The sequence below is a fragment of the Eriocheir sinensis genome, chromosome 1, assembly GCF_024679095.1.
Source record: "Eriocheir sinensis breed Jianghai 21 chromosome 1, ASM2467909v1, whole genome shotgun sequence".
Lineage (NCBI taxonomy): Eukaryota > Metazoa > Arthropoda > Malacostraca > Decapoda > Varunidae > Eriocheir > Eriocheir sinensis.
Window position 1 is genome coordinate 16,595,734 of NC_066509.1, and position 17,972 is coordinate 16,613,705.

Here is a 17,972-nt window from a genome sequence, read left to right on the forward strand (position 1 = left end):
AGAGCGGGAGAGAGGTAGATGATGGGAGAAAACTTTTTACCTCGTCCTTCAATTACTTTCCTTCCCCTCCGCTTTCTTTCCCTTCCCTTTCTTTATCATCACTTTCTTTTCCCTTTCCTTCGCTTCATCTCTCTTCTCATCCTCGTCTTTCCCTTCCCTTTCTCTTTTCATTTTCCTGTCCTTAGCTTAATCATCTCTTTCATTGATTAACAGAGAGGAGGGATGGTTGGTGAGAGGCAAGTATTATGTTTAGGTAGACGGGTAAGCTATTAGAGAACAGGGAGAGATGTATATGAGGTAGAAGTGGATGTTGAGGGGAATGTAGAGGTGATGGGGGACGCAGAAGGGAGATATGGATGGAATGTGGAATGAAGATGAAGTGGACTCGGGTTCGAAGATTGGGTGTAGAAGACGCAAGTGAAGGATGGAGAGCAGGGTGACATGTAGATAGTAATAGGGGGATGGGGGATCAGAAGGGAGCCAGGGAGTCGGGTAGAATGAAGATGAAGTGTAACCGTATACAAGAGAAGACTAGAGGAGCGTGGAGGGGTGAAGGAGGGTGGAAAGTAGACAAGAGAGGTGATTATGTTGATGGGGAACGAGAAAGGGGCCAAGGGAGAGGAGGAGGAATGAGGAGGAAGAGGAAGAGGTGAAGAGTAGGATGGTAAAATAAGTGACCATGTAAAAATGTTTGAAGAAGGGTTTTAAGTAGTAGCTGAGGAAGAGATATGGGCAGAGACTGAGGAAGGGGTATGGGGACTATGGGCCAAGGATGAGGAATGAGTATGGGTAATGGCTGAGAAAGGGGAATGTGTAATAGTGGTTGAGGAACGGATATGCGCACTAATTGAAGGATAGACATGGGCAGGACATAGGGTCATATTCTTAAACCTTTCGGCGCCCAAGGATATACTTTTAACAAGGCTTTCGTAGGGTTTGTGGGCATTTCCATAGATAGTTTTATGACCTTGGTGGTAGTTTGGCCCTTCGTCTGTACCATGAACCTAAAAGACACTCCTGAGAACCTGACTGATCTCCTCTTTGGCCTTTGGAAATAGTTGATGTGATAGGCGGAAGCGTCTGAAAATGCCGACCATAGTTACACTCTGTTCAAGTTACCTTCGTAAATGAGCCCTGTCCAAGCCTGCCCCGCATCCACCAATGTTGGAGCCATTTTTAGCCTTCACCAGTCGCATGGAGCCTGAGTTGAAGAGTAGATGGCGTTTATTCAAGGACTGGCCAATAATATGTGGTTTATTGGGAAGGGGGAGGGGCTAATTTGCGCTGGTAATTAGGACAGAGTATAATGAGGGGGATACAAAGTGACAGTTTATGGTCTCTGGGTTCATGGCAGCCAGGTATTACTAAACGGTGTCCTTATTGGGTCATTTTCGCCGCCCGTCTCTTATTTCCAACGCTTGATTATCAGGTGAGGTGACTGGAGGTGCGTGGCTGCTTATAAGCGACCGAAAAACGGAATGGAAATCGATATATGTGTATTTATTCGTGAAAAAAAAGCATGGCAAGTGAACCAGTACGATTTTTTTTATATACTCGTCTTAGATTTGTTGTATTTTGGAGAATAGAGGCGTGAAAAAGAAAACATATAAAAAAGATGGAATGAGAAAATTTAAGGCGGGTGTCTGTGTGGAACAACATAACGGAAGAAGTCTCAAAGTGGGAGCTCAAAGAAGACACAAAGAAGCTGAAATAAATGGAAATGTTAAGTGGATTTGCCGGGTAACAAGAGCGGGTAGGGTAAAATAATAAATGGATGACAGGTACAGTGAAAGTGGGTGAAGTCTCAAAAAAAAAATTATTGAGAGTAGAATGAATCGGTATGGGCAGATCATGAAAGGAGATGAAGAAGACACGATGGAAAAGGAGTGAAAGAGTTACGTGGGAAAAGGAGTAATGGGCATGGGAAATACAGGGAAGAAGGAGAAGAGGGAGACCAAAGTTAAAGGTGTTGCAATGTGTTAAGGGACGAAGACTTACGAGGGAGAGACTTGCTGGAGACGAAGTTTAGGATTGAGATGACTATTCCCTTTTTTATAGTCAGATACAACAACCCTCTGTCAATATGGATAAAGCTGTAAGGTCAATATGGATAAAGCTGTAAGGTCAATATGGATAAAGCTGTAAGGTCACTATGGATAAAGCTGTAAGGTCAATATGGATAAAGCTGTAAGGTCAATATGGATAAAGCTGTAAGGTCCAAGGAGAAGAAGAAGAAGAAGACAAAGAAGAAGAAAAGGAAACAGAAAGGAACAGAAAAAATAGAAAAAAGAAAAGAAGAAGAACGGTGAGCTAAAAGAGTCGTGATGGTGTGAAGTGCGTCTGTCTGTTTCTCTCTCTCTCTCTCTCTCTCTCTCTCTCTCTCTCTCTCTCTCTCTCTCTCTCTCTCTCTCTCTCTCTCTCTCTCTCTCTCTCTCTCTCTCTCTCTCTCTCTTTTTATCCTCACTGCTTCATCCCCTCAAAGGCTGGCTCTGTCGTGCACTGGATAATCGTTCAGTCACTAAAAAAATAAAAATAAACGTTTCGCTGAAGGAGTTATCATTACTTTTTTTATATTCAAGCGTGACAATTGTTCATTTTTTTCTTGCATATTTTTAGTATCAGCGTGACAGTTGTTAAAAAGAAAGTTCATATACTCGTCGCTCATTTATTTATTCATTTATGTATGTATGTATGTATGTATGTATGGGCCAAGGCTGAGGAATGGGTATGGGTAATGGCTGAGAAACGGGAATGTGTATTGTGGTTGAGGAAATGGGTAGGCTCACTAATTGCAGGATAGGCATGTATAGGGTATGTATGTATGTATGTATGTATGTATTTATTTATTTATTCATTATTTCTTCACTAGCATGTCAGTTGTTAAGGAAGTTTCTCCAACCGGCGTGCGGCGTGGCGTGAGGCTTCAAAACTTGTCTTCATTGTGTATTCATCAACCCATCAGTCACCCGGGCATTACCTGACGCTGTGACGGGAGTCCGGGGAGGGGAAGAGAGTGAGGGTTGGTAAAAGAGAGGATACTGAGGGACGGAGAGGTACAGGAGAAGAGAAGACTGGGAGAGGAAAGAAGGAGAAGAAAAGAAGAGAAGGAGAGAGGAGAAAAGACAGGGAGAGGAGAGAAGGAGAAGAAGAAAAGGAAATAGGAGAAAAGACAGAAACGGAGAGCGGGGGAGAGAGGGACAGGGAGGAAAAAAGGAAGGGCGCGGAAGCAGGGAGGGACGGCATGAACGAAAGATAGGAACGAAGGAAGCAAGTATATACTGATTTCGAAAAGAAGGAGGGAAGGAGGAAGAAAGAATGAGCGTGGAGGAAGCAACGAAGGAAGGCAGGGCGAATCAGGGTTAGGGGGGCAACAGCAAACCCCCTCTCCCTTATCGAACATGTTAGTTGGGGGGTAGAAAGTAAGGGGAGGGGGCTTGGAGGGCTGTGGCAAGTCTGGCGGGAATGGGAGAGGAAGTTTGGAGGAGAGGTAGTATCAAAAGTGTGGGGAAGGTGGGGGGTGCCTGGTGGGGGTCAGAAAGAAGGAGGTTTTTGCAGCAGCCTGAAGGGAGGGGGCTAGGGGAGGGGTCGAAGGAAGGGCGGGAGGGATGGGCAAAGGAGTGGGGGATTTTCTAGGAACGCATGTTTATTTTTTGTCAAGTGTGATGGTTCTGTTATCGAATGTTGAGGAGCTGTGAGTGTGCGGTATTGGGAACTGATAGTGTGTACGTGTGTTTGTGTGTGTGTGTGTGTGTGTGTGTGTGTGTGTGTGTGTGCAGGGGGTTAGGGTCATACATACCTATACGCACAATATTGTCAGGTCTCTATCGCTTTTTATCACTACTTTACATTCTCTCTCTCTCTCTCTCTCTCTCTCTCTCTCTCTCTCTCTCTCTCTCTCTCTCTCTCTCTGTCAAACCCTCCCTTATACGTAACTGACTGACTGACTGACTGACTGACTTATGGACTGACTGCCGGCCTGACTGGTGGGGATTGTGCTGCCTCGGCAATATTTAGGTCGTGGCGGCAACTTAGCTGCAATAAAGGCTTAATTTCGAAACAGAATATAGTGTTTATTTTTGCCATCTGATATTCCGTGAAACTGGCCGATTACGTTTTAAGCTTATTATTGTTCGTTGTTGTTATTATTAGCACTATTATTATTATTACTATTATTTCTGGGGGTGGTATTTAGAGGTTTGGTTTTTTTCTCATCCTTTTTTTCTCGGTTATTTTTTGCGCCGCCATTTTCCTTCATGTTTTAAGCTCATTTGGTCGTGATTTTTTCCTCTCCCTCGCCGGCTGCATGATAATTTCTCTTCGTCATAATGGTTTCCTTCATGAGTCGCGGCCACGCCCTCTTTCTCTCTCCCCCTCCCCCTCACGCTCCTCTTTACCTCCCTCATTAACAGGTCATGCCACGCCCCTGCACGCACACGCCCTATTTCAAAGCCTTTCTATGGATATCCTTTATTTTCACCCCCTTCCCTTCCCTTCCTTCTTTACCCTTCCATATTCCCAAACCTCTCCATGGACATCCTTACTTCTACATCCTTCCATCCACTCTATTCCCTTCCCGAGCCGATGTAGCACAGACATTGACAGGATACCATCAACTCCTTTAACATTTGAATGGATCGTCATTTCGTTGCGTTAGAGATAACCTGAATACTGAAGTGCTTTGATCTGTTCTGCGGGCACCAAGTGGCTGTCGAGCAGTTTCTATGTTTATGTATCCTCCTACATTACAAAGCCCTTACCTCCACACCTCCTCCTCCCACTGCCTTTCTTCTGGATCCTTCGACATACACTTCCTTTCATACTTTTCCATCCATATAATTTGATATACACCAAGATCTGTATATAGGGGTATGATGTTGATATACACATACTTTCCTTTTTACTCTCGCATCTACATACCTCCCAATCTTTACTTCACACCCCATCATCCATATGTATTCATCCACACTCCTTCATCCACTCTATCTTTCATAGTTATTCCATATTTTCACACCAGACATCCTTGCCCTTTCTCCTTCCTTTTTTCTCCCCTTCCCTCCCCTCTCTATACCTGTTAATCCATACTCCTCCTTCCTCCACCTTTCTTTCACCACCACCACCACCACCACCACCAAACTCCCACACAATACACTCACTGTCCTACTCTCGCCTCCTCAGCCACACCCAGGACATGCAAGCCACACCCACACCCACGCAACGCCACTACCACGCCATCAGCACACGCCCAGCACCCTCACACGCCCCATCAACATCCCATCAAACCCTCCCATTCACACACTTACGTCCCCTCATCACGTTAGAAGCAACACCTATCTTCCTCATCAACATCATCATCATCATCTGCTTACTGACTTAATACATGCACTTAAACTTTATACCCTTGTTGAAATCACACCGTCACACACACACACACACACACACGCACACGCACACGCACACACGCACACGCACACACACGCCATTGTACCACAGCAAATCCTCTCATATTTGACCTCCATTCCAGCGCCACAATAGCGAAGGTTATCAGCGTTGTGGCTCCAATAATTAGTTACTACCAATACCCGCGCGCCATTACGGCAAAGTGGCGCCGCGTCTGTTCCCTAGCGCCGGTGCGATGCCTCCAGTCAGGTTTAGTTTTTTTTCTTTTCTTATTCGTTAATTTTTGCACTTAATTTTACTCATTGATATTTATTTCAGGTATTTATTTTTGTTCTTATTCTTTAACTTTTTTTTGTGTTTGTTTTATTTCATATTTCATTCTTTTGACCCCCCCCTCCCCCCCTCCGTATATATTTTTCTTTTTTTTTAACATTCAGTTTTGGACATTTTTTTATATTAATCTTTTTCACTTTTTTTTTCCTTAATTCGACTTTCCACCAATACAGTTTTATCAGTCTTTCATTTCTTTCACTCATTTCTCTCTTTTTCCTTATTTATTCTCATTATTTATTTCATCGCCTCATTTTTTTCGTTATTCATCTCTTCACGTCCCTATCATTTCTTCCTCTTTATATTCCCACAAAATGTTTTACTGCGCCGTTCCTGCCTCCCGCTCGTGGTGTTCCCTTTTAAATATCCTTTTTGCGTGGAGCGTCAGTCACTCCCGAAGGTCACACAGGTGGAGCCGCGGCCAATTAACAGTACCCGTGTCACCTGTCCAAAAATACGGCGGCGGGAAAAATGTGTAACAGGTGGACGTTCATTATGTAACCCGCTATTGTTACTTTTTGTTTGACTTTTTTTTATTATGTGTTATTTTTGTATGTTTTCTTTATTATTGTATTTCCGTTTTGTGTTTGTTTTGTCCCTTTCTTTGTGTTTTCTTCTTTTCTTTTTCAGTTTTGTCTTTTTATTTATGTTTTCGTTTAGTTTTATTTGAGCTCTTAGTCTTCATTTTCTGTTTTATGTCTTTAATTTTTTTTGTTGTGTCTTTTTTTCGTCTTTGTATATTTTGTGTCTTCTTTTTCCTCTTTGTTTTTAGTCTTTTTTTTATGTGTGTTTTGTGTGTGTTTCATGTTTTGTTTTGTTTTTCTTTTCTGTTTTCTTTCTTTAATTTTTTGTTTTGTCCTTTTTGTCTTTTTGTGTTGTCTTTGTTGTATTCTTTTTGTGTCGTCTTTTTTGTTGTGTGCTTCTTTTTTTTTTTTTTTCGTGTTCCTATTAAAAATGGTTCGGTTCATTTATCTCGTGATGGTATTGAGCGTGAGTTCGTCTACTGAGGTGACTGCGTAAGTAGCGTGATGGATTAGTCTCGTTTTTTATTTTTTTATTGGGAAGTTATTAATCGGGAAATGTATTATGGTGGTGTGACAGGCAGTTTGGGTACATGACAGGGAAAGGGAAAAGGGAATAGGGGTGTGTGTGTGTGTGTGTGTGTGTGTGTGTGTGTGTGTGTGTGTGTGTGTGTGTGTTTGTCTAATGCTGCCAGGATGTGGTGTATGAAGAGAAAAAGAAGAAAGAAAAAAAGAAGGAAGGAAGGAGGAAGGAAGGAAGGAAGGAAGGAAGAAAGAAAGAAAGAAAGAAAGGAAAAATAAATGGATGAATGAAAGAAGGAAGGGAGAAAAAAAAGTCTGGAAAAAGATGAAAGAAAAAAGAAAGAAAAAGAAAGAAAAAAGAATATAAAAATGGCAAAACTCCAGTTGGGCTAAGAATAAGAAGAATTAGCGGCAAACATCCCTCAAAAGTTAGAAGGGCAAAGAAGAAGAAAAAGCTGAACAAAAAATAGAAGGTGCTTAAGAGGCCAGTTGGAAGAAGTATGGTAAGATAAAAGCTGTCCCTCATATCATAAGTAACACAAGACGTCCCAGCAGCCTCTTGGTCCGTCCCTCCTGTATGCAAACGAGCCACAAATTATGCAAAACAGCCGTGGCCGGAGAGCGTACTAATGTATGTGTGGCGGTGGCCGAAGGGCTCCTAAGCTCTCAAAAGTCGGTGCGTCAGGATACTTTCTTCCACAGTCTTGTAGTAAACACTGGGCTACGGGTTAACTATTGCTGCTTTCTTGTGTTATTGCGCTTACTTGCGGCTCCTTACTCCTGCCTCTAGTGTTTTCATGTTCTTGAAGGTGGAAGGGAATATGGGAGGCTCAAAAAACTGGAAAGAAAGGGCACTGAGGGGCTGAAAGTGGACCTCCTCGTATGTTTCAGTACCCCCATTGGCTGCCTCAGAGAAGGGACAAAGTAGAAGAGGATAGGGATTGTCGTTTTGGACCTTTTTCTTTGTCCCGGGATTCCGGGATAAAATTAGCCCTAATCCCGGGATCCCGGGATTTCCCGGGATTTTCAATTGTCTAAAATTGCACATTATACCTAGTTTCACGTTCAGATTTTTGATGTGCTTAACATTAATAGATATGCAAAAATATTACTGTAGATTGACTGTCTTATTAATTCCACTTAATATTTAATTCCAAATTTTCAGCATACACTTTGTTTCTCAACAAAGTAAAAGGAATAAGAATAAGAGCTAGTATATGCTGCGTTTACTACTTTTTTTTCTGCTTCCGAATTCCAATGTGAATGACAATGTGAATTATAGTTCATTATCGCTGATAAAGAAAGTGCGGGCAGGCAAACAGACAGACAGACAGACAGTTTACTGGTAACCGTCACTGTTCGGTCACTCACGCGAGGAGGGAAAGTGTGCTGTTTTTTTTTTTTTTTAAGCTGTCACGCTCATCTCAATGCCGTATACATACAGCAAAGTGGAATATGCAGACATGGTGTTCATTATACGGGCTCTGTTACGGGTAACGGGAGTGCCATGGCTGCTTTATAATACTCAAGAGAATACCTAAACAGTAAGTCCTTCCTTCACAGTGTTCACACACACACACAAAACACTCCTCACGGGACACCCTGTATATACATATAAATAGAAGCACAAGTTCACAAGTTCACAACTATCCTGCAGTCAAATTTGTCTTTTTTTTTTATATATACTTAATTTCATGATTTTTCATCTCGGGATTTCCCGGGATTTGCAAAAATATCCCGGGATTATTAAACCTTGAAAATTGTCCGGGATCCCGGGATCCCGGGAAACAAACCCTAGAAGAGGACCATTAAAGCAGGGAAGAGAGGACATAAAGAAAGAGTTTGTCTTCACGTATTTTAAAGTCCATTGCACGCGGGAAAATAGTGAAAGTATTGGGAAAGGACAAGAGGACAATACAGCATTCGAAAAGGATAAAACAAGAAAGGAAAAAGAGCACGACGCAGCATTGAAAAGGAATAGAAGAAGAAAGGAAAAGAGCACGACGCAGCATTGAAAAGGGATAGAAGAAGAAAGGAAAAGAGCACGACGCAGCATTGAAAAGGGATAGAAGAAGAAAGGAAAAGAGCACGACGCAGCATTGAAAAGGGATAGAAGAAGAAAGGAAAAGAACAGCACGCAGCATTGAAAAAGGGATAGAAGAAGAAAGGAAAAGAACAGCACGCAGCATTGAAAAGGGATAGAAGAAGAAAGGAAAAGAACACCACGCAGCATTGAAAAAGGGATAGAAGAAGAAAGGAAAAGAACAGCACGCAGCATTGAAAAAGGGATAGAAGAAGAAAGAAAAAGAGCACGACGCAGCATTGAAAAAGGGATAGAAGAAGAAAGGAAAAGAGCACGACGCAGCATTGAAAAGGGATAGAAGAAGAAAGGAAAAGAACAGCACGCAGCATTGAAAAGGGATAGAAGAAGAAAGGAAAAGAACAGCACGCAGCATTGAAAAGGGATAGAAGAAGAAAGGAAAAGAGCACGACGCAGCATTGAAAAGGGATAGAAGAAGAAAGGAAAAGAACAGCACGCAGCATTGAAAAGGGATAGAAGGAGAAAGGAAAAGAGCAGCACGCAGCATTGAAAAAGGGATAGAAGAAGAAGAAAGAAAGCGCACGACGCAGCATTGAAAAGGGATAGATGTAGAAATGAAAAGAGCACGACGCAGCATTGAAAAGGGATAGAAGGAGAAAGGAAAAGAACAGCACGCAGCATTGAAAAAGGGATAGAAGAAGAAAGGAAAAGAGCAGCACGCAGCATTGAAAAGGGATAGAAGAAGAAAGGAAAAGAGCAGCTCGCAGCATTGAAAAAGGGATAGAAGAAGAAAGGAAAAGAACACCACGCAGCATTGAAAAGGGATAGAAGAAGAAAGGAAAAGAGCAGCACGCAGCATTGAAAAGGGATAGAAGAAGAAAGGAAAAGAGCAGCACGCAGCATTGAAAAAGGGATAGAAGAAGAAAGGAAAAGAGCATTGAAAAAGGATAGAACACGAAAGGAATAGAGCAAGACGCAGCATTGGAAAGGGAAAACTCGGTCAGGTCATCATCCGTTGCTCCGAGGAACACGCCGAGATGAGTCACCACCGCCAGCAGTCCCGTCACCACGACACGAGTCCCGCCGCAGCCCAACAGCCGGCCCTTCAATATTTATGGGAACCTCACGCGCTCTCGACAGGCAGCCAGAAAAAAAACGAATAGAGAGAAAGGAGAGATCTACGTGTGGGTGACAGGGTGGCTGGCACACACACACACACACACACACACACAGACACACACTCATACAATCATACATACTTACACATTCACACACATACACATACAATCAAATTCACAAACAAACAATTACACAAACACAAAGACAAAAAAAATCATACATACTTACACACACACACACACACACACACACACACACACACACACACACACACACACACACACGGCTTGACCTCCACAGCTGCACAATGACAATCGATACCTTGGAATCTCCTCTTCGCGGCCTAACAATTGCCTCTGTTTCGGCGACCCCACCATCGGCCTCACCATCACAGCACCCCCCCCCACCCCCACCCCACACACACACCAATGCTCGCACCCTCCACCGCACGAGGCACAAGACCGCCAAGGCTTTTCACGCCCTCACCGGGAGAGTCTTCAACACACTCTCGCTGGTCGCAACTTCCCACCGGCCCATTGACGCCTCCGCCCTGCCCACACACTATTGAAGGACAGATGACCCTCCAACCTGTCGTGAGGCCCTCCAGAGCACCTGACAAATGCCACTTAGATACCTGCCGAGGGAGTTTGTGAACACCTGACAGAATTCCCCACTCATCTGACTTACTTTCTTACCTGGCCAATATATTACCTGGGCAGATACCTTTCCTACCTGTTCATATACCCCTCATGAACACACGACCAGGACCCATACTCTTGAACATTTCGGGGCCTACACATTTACATTTGATAAGGCTTTCGTAGAGGTTGTGGGAACTTCCTTGAGTAGTTATGCAAGTCTACTGATAGTTCGATAAGGCTTCCGCTGCACCGTGAATGTGAAAAAACACTCAGGAGAATCCGACTAATTTTCTTTGTGGCCTTGGGAAGTATTTGTTGTGAGAACCGAGAGCGTCTGAAAGTACGGACTCCGATACTCCCCTTGATTGGCCAGATACCTTTCCTATCCGGTCAGGCACCCCTCCTGCATACCTGAACTTATAACCCTCTTAACTTAACTCGTGAACACCTAGCTAGATGCCCCTCTTAGTTAACGGTATACCTTTCCTACCTTTGCTACCTCGCTTGAACGCCTAACCAAGCACCCCTCGCATATACCTGGCCAAATTTCGCACGGGTATCTCATGTGAGCCGTTCTTCAATTACCTATGGAGAGCTTGCCTGTGATTCATCCCTGCGCCTCAGGTTTGTTTAGCATTGGATGTTGTGTGAAGCCGAAACCCAATCCTCGTTTACCCCTCGTGCCGTTCCTCCCTCCAGCCCCCTGCCTCTCCCCCTCTCCATTTCCTTCCCTCTCCTCCTCCTTCTCCCCCTTCCTTCCCTTCCGCTCCTCCCCCTTCTCCCCGCCCTTCTCCTAGTCCCCCACGACGAGAAGTGGCCGAAGTGAAGGAGAAAGGCGGCCATGGAAGCAAGTTAACGTAAAAAGGATTTATCGCAAAGCAAATAAAGGCATCGCACCAAAGTGGAAGTGCTGGAACGAGGAAAAGCGCGAGGGTGCAACGCGTAGAAAGAAAAGCTGGAAAATAGGTGGAGCCTCCCGGAAGGAAAAGGAAAATAAAAGTAATGAAGGTAAAAGAGAATGAAAGCTAAGGGAAAGGGCGGAGCTTGTCGAAAGAAAGAAAATAACAATAAATGAAACGTAATGAAAGAAGCGAAACATGGCGAAAGGAAAAACATAAAGGAAAAGGAAAGAAGACAAGAATACATGAAAGGAATTGGCATAGAGTGATAACGAAGAAGAAAAGAAAGGGAATTAAAGGAGAAAAGAAGGAAAAGAAATGGACTGAGTGACGTCAAAAGACAGGAATAAAAAAGGGGAAAGAAAAGAGAAAGGAAGGAGAGGAAGGGATTGCAGTTAGGTTTGATAAAGAAGAAGAAAAAAGAGAAAAGAAGGAAAGAAAGGGAATGGAGAGTTATGTAAGAGAGAAAGAAAAGAGCAAGGAATGAGACGAAGGGAGTGCAGTGTGTCGTGAGAAAGAAAAGAAGGGAGTTAAAGGAGAACGCAGGAAAATTTAGGATTGGAGAATAACGTGAGGAAGATAGGAAGAAAAGAAAGGAAAGAAAAGAGCAACGAAGTAAGGGAGTGTAGAGTGGCGTGGGAAAAAAAGAAAATAAAGAAAAAGAAGGAAAAAGAAAAGAAGGAAAACAAAAAGGAAAGAAAAAGCAAGGAAGAAAGAATAGAAAGAAGCGAAATATTTTGTGATCTTCCCGCCCAGGCAAAAGAAACACTTGACTCCTGACGTTGGTAGAGGAAGACGGTTGGCGGGAAGACCAGAGAGGCGGGGCGGTAATGGTGTGTGTGTGTGTGTGTGTGTGTGTGTCGAGTCCAAGGAAAAATATGAAGGAAAGGTGAAGGTGAAGGTAGATGAAGGAAAAGAAGATTAATTGATTGAGTGATTGATTGTCATTGAATATCCACAGAAACGATCACATGGCGCTGCATCGCAAGTTAGTGACCAAAATCCATAAAACGTAAAACTTCTCTGTACTGTAAAACAAAAACATCAATTGAAAACGAATCAAATTAAAAAAAGCTGATAGAATACGGAAGGCAACGAATAACAACTATATCTAACACACAACGAAGATAAAACAGAAGTACAAGCATGAACAACGCGGCGAGAAGGACCTAAATGCATGACTGCGAGAAAGGCGCGGCGTATTCGCATTATCATTTAGACGAACCGCGAAGAGGAGGATGCAGAGGAGGCGAGAGAGAATGAATGGGCTGCCGGGGGAAAGCTGTGGTAACGAAGCCGTGAAAGAGATGATCTAGTGGGAACATTCTTTAAACTCAAGGCCGCGGCGCTGTTAGGCTTAGCTGATGGCCGGTCTATTGAAAGGAAAACAAAAAAATAGAGGAGGAAGGGAAGAAGGGGGAGACAGGGAGGATGATTGGTGCGCAGGAGGCCGATAAAGATGATAGAAAAGGCGGTCACTCCACTGCCCTACAAAACGGTGGCGATGATTTACGCCGACGAAGATGAGTGTTTCTACAGGATTAGTCTCTTAGGGGTCCTGAGGGGGGGGGGGTGGACGATGGGGTGGGGGTCAGAGGGCCAACGCATCAATGGCTGGAGGAAGGACGGGGAGTGAAGGAAATGGAGAGGGATGAATGAGAAGGATAACGGGGGAAATGGGTGGAAAGAGTGTAGGTTTAGGTGGGAGGGAGGGAGGGATGAGGGAAGAGAAAAGAGCGGGATGGAGCTTGAATGAATGATAAAAAAGGGGCGAAGGAATACATGTAGCAATGGATGAAGGTACTCCTGGACAGGTTTAAGGGATCGTCGTAGGGGAGGCGAAAGGAAAGTGTGGAAGAGGTAAAGTGAAGCGGTGAGGCAAATGGAAGGATGTAATGTGGAAAAAAAAAGTGGCAGGTATGAATGAATATATAAAAGGCAGCTTAGAATTAACCAAATGCATGTCTTTTAAAACTGAAGTTATCTGAATCATTAAGCCCATTGCTCTGAGTTGTACTGTGTTCCTCAGCCACAAGAACCTTATTAGCATCTCTTATTGACGCCCTTCATCTTCATATAAACTTTGGTCAAGTCTCCGCGCACCCTTCGTGTTTCCAGACTACAAAGTTAAACATCTGAACCTATTTTTGTTTAGCAAGTTCCTCACCCCATCGGCACACATTCTAATCATGCTAATGGCCTTCTTATAAAATGTGCACCAAGGGTCATATTCTCAAACATTTCGGCGCCCAAACTCACATATTCGACAAGGGTTTCGTAGGGGTTTTGACCATATCCACGGGTAGTTTTATGACTCTCGTGGTAGTTTGACACTTATACAACATGAACCTAAGAAAAAAAATATTAAAACCCGACCGATCTCCTCTTTGGTCTTTATAAATTATGTGAGAGGAGAATACCAAACCAAGGCCAAGGGCAGGAAAGGGTGTAGGAGTGAACGACGCAGAGGCTCGGGGCGTGATGGCGTGGCGGGGCACCATAACACCGGAGCACCGTAATGGGATAGCGCGGCGCCGGGGATGACTGGCGGGAGGACACACGGATACATGGGATGAATTAACGTTGCCACCACCCACTTGTCCTTCCCATTGTTGTTGCTCGAGAGAATACAGTGCTTCTCAACCCCCCCCCCGACCCCCGTCCACACACCCCGCCGCATCCATTCACCCCCTACATCATCTGCATCTTTCCAGTTTCACACCTACCCCGTCTTGTCCATTCACCCTCACGTCCATTCACCCCCTACATCATCTGCATCTTTCCAGTTTCACACCTACCCCGTCTTGTCCATTCACCCTACACCCCAACCCGCCCCGTTCACTCACCTTCACCCCAACCCGCCCCGTCCATTCACCCCCAACACCACCCCGCATCATCCATTCACCCCTACCCACCCCTCCTTATCTCCGTCCATTCACCCCTCACCCCTCGGCATCCCTTAACCCCCAAACCCACACTGCCCTTTCCACTCACACCCTCCACCCCAAGTCGGCCCACCCTACTACACCACCCGTGCCCCGCCTCTCCCTGCCTCGCCCGTACCCATATCTTCCTTTTTCGTCCTTCCTCGTCCCTTCCGTCCCTTTTCACAGCCTCGCGCCGTCCATCCCTGTCCACCCGATTCAGCACCAATCCCCCACTCCCCCTCAAAGCCGAACACCTCGCCCCGCCACTTCACCCCCCCCCCCCCTCTTTCTCTCTCTCTCTCGAGCCTCAGCTGCCGACCAGACGCTTTTCCGCAGCGGCGCCGCTATCCTTCAGCACGAGAGGCTCTCCGCTTAATTACCTGAAGGAGCCCAAAGAGGAGAAGGCGGAGGATGAGAAGGAAGGGAGGGGGGAGGAGAGAAGGAGAAGGAGGGTGAAGAGAGGAGAAGGAAAAGAGTGGGGAGAGGAGGAGGAGGAGAAGAAGAAGAAGAAGAAGAAGAAGAAGAAGAAGAAGAAGAAGAAGAAACAGAAGAAGAAAAAGGAGAAAAGAAAAAGAATTAATAGGTTATAGAAGCTACAAACGAAGAAAAGGGAAGAGTAAGAATAAGAAGGAAAGCAAGTAGTGGAATAGGAGGTATAACTAGAGAAGGAGACATTGAAAATCCATATTAATACAATTCATTCAACCCCTCGTGTGGAAGAAAAACTAACCTCTCCTTTGGACCCTCCTCATCCCCTTGCTCTCTTCTCCTTTCTCTTTGAGGGCCTAGAGGCGTCTCGTAGCCTGTTAATATCCTCCGGAGGGGCTTATGAAGTACCTAAGGAGGGAGACGAACAGGTGTTGAGGGGAAATGGGAGGACGAGGGGAAGTTTAGTGGCAGGTGTAAATGTGATTAATGTGAAAATACTAAAGTTATGAAACACTGGGAGTACTTGGAGGTGCAGAAGCGAACTAATTGAGGATGATTGGAATACAGGAAGGGGAAGGGACAGGTGCATAAGGGGTGGACGATTGAGTTGAGTTGCGAAGGGCGAGGCGTCACGATGTTATGAGAAGTGGAAAGGAAGCTGAGAAGATAAGTAGAGCACAGAGTAGAAATGTTTGAATGTTAAGCACGTTTTAGTGTTATTGTGGTGGAGTGGAAGACTGAGTTAAGGTGCGAAGGACGAGAGGAGTGGCGCTAGGTGGAGGCGTCACTGAGTTTTGAGAAGTGGAAAGGAAGATGAGACGATATAAAGAATGCTGCGTATAGATGTTTGAATGGCAAGTTAGTATGTCCTCATTGTTATGATGGAGTGGAAGAGTGAGTCAAGTTGCAAAGGACTAGAGAGCATATCTGAAGATTGTGATGATTCTATCTTGCGTGGAAATATCAGTGTAGAATATTAGTTTTAGGATGTTGATTAGTCCGTCTTAGGGTTATCATAATCTTGTCTCTCTTGAACGATGATGAGGTGTCCGAGGAGAAGGGGAAGGCTCATCAGGATGCAGAAGAGCTCATTAGGGGCGCGAGGTGCTTCCTAATGACTCCGTATATTAATGAACTCAAAAAGAAGGGGCATAACGAGCCATAGAGCGGAAGGACGGAGGAAAAAAGGACGCCGTGGTGCTGATTTATTATTGAAAAGTGTTTAGCGACGGAACGGGCGGTCTCCACACACCCTTGCCTTTGTTATGCTTCCCTCAGCTTAGGTGCCAGGCAAGAGTAGTGTGTTGGAGCTGCGTCTTGGGGTAATGACTCTCCTACTCACACCTATTCATCTGTTACCTCGATTCCGTTAGCTTAGGTGCCGGGCATGGGCTGTGTTGTGGCTGCATCTTGGGGTAATGACTCTCCTACTCACACCTCTGCATCTGCTACCTCGATTCCGTTAGCTTAGGTGCCGGGCATGAGCTGTGTTGTGGCTGCATCTTGGGGTAATGACTCTCCTACTCACACCTCTGCATCTGTTACCTCGATTCCGTTAGCTTAGATACCGGGCATGAGCTGTGTTGTGGCTGCGTCTTGGGGAAATGACTCTCCTACTCATACCTTTGCGTTTCTTATCTAGATGTCCTTAGATTAGGTGCGAGGCAGGAGTCGTGTGTTGTGTGAGAAAAGGCTTTTCTATACCTCTGTCACAGACCTCGATTTATTGCGAGAGTTGTCTCGCCATTATGTAAACAGGACGAAGCTTACTAGCACCGGCCACCCATGAGTGTTTATCAGCTTAACAGTACTATTCTTTAGGTGTTAGTACCGTTTAGATGGCCCTGTAAACCTCTAACTGAACTCACAGAAAAAAGCTCCGACAAATTCTATGCAAATCTAATAAGGGCTAACCAATCTAATCCAAAATCGTCTAACATAAGATAGTATCCCCGACAAGCATTATATAAAAGGATAAATAGCCGACCCTGTAAATCTGTAAACTGAAATCGTAGAAAAAAAGCTCCGATGTCGACCTGCGGAGAACAAATAAGAGCTGACAATTATAATCCCTAGTCCTCTAAAATAAGATAATATCCCTGACTGAATATATGTAAGGAAGGATAATGATTTTAAAATATTATAAACGGACGTAAGAAAAGAAAAACACTCCTGAAACTGTAAATACATCGATAGGGAATTAAATCTAGTGAATGTATGTAGGAGAAATGGACTTCAGAAACTAGGAATATATATTGTTTGAGTAGTCGCTATGAATCCCGGGAAAAAGGTTGGAGAAAAGACACGAAGCCGAGACGGAGGCACAAAGGAATGCTGCATGCGATATCGAGGAAGGTGTGCCTCGAGGGGAGCGACGCCGGGTTGAAAGACACGAGACAAGGGAAAGAAAAATTGGAGGATTGTGTAGGAGGGAGAAATAAAAATATATGTAAAAGAGAAAAAAGTACGTTTGACAAAATAATAATAAAGAGCGAATTAGTACGATTTGATATAGGAAAAGTAACATTTACAGATCTTTCATTAATTAACCTTGGAGCTGAATTATCAAATGAAACTTCAAAAATAAGGAAACAAAGGAGCAGTTTCACAAGCTGGTACGGGACCAGAAACAGAAGAACGAAGAAAAATTTTAGGCAACAGAACATTAATATGATTTGAAGCACGAAAGTTTGTATGTAAGAATTGTCAACGTTGGCGATGATTTTTGTAAAGTAAATTAGAAGGAAGGAGAAAATAGACCGTAATAGTTTCAAAACATAAGGCCATGAGAAAAAAGGCCAGTAGACAAATTACTAAGTATGAGTGAACTGATATAAGTTGAAGTATGGTAGTTGACACGAAGAAATTTTCAACTTGACGGATGATTCATAAAAGAAGAAAAAGGAAAAAAAGGAAAATTCAAAAGTAATTTAAAAAGATGTGGCGAGGAGAAGTAAATTAGAAGGAAAAATCGAAAGTAGGTTAAAAAAATGGGGGGAGCAACAAAGAGTGCTAGAAACCGAAGTAAAATAGGAATAAATAAAAATGGTATGAAAAAATACGAGTAGAAAATTAATGTAAAAGTACCTGGCATTGCAATTACTACTTATACGAAAAAACTTTAAAAAAACACAACAAAGATAAAA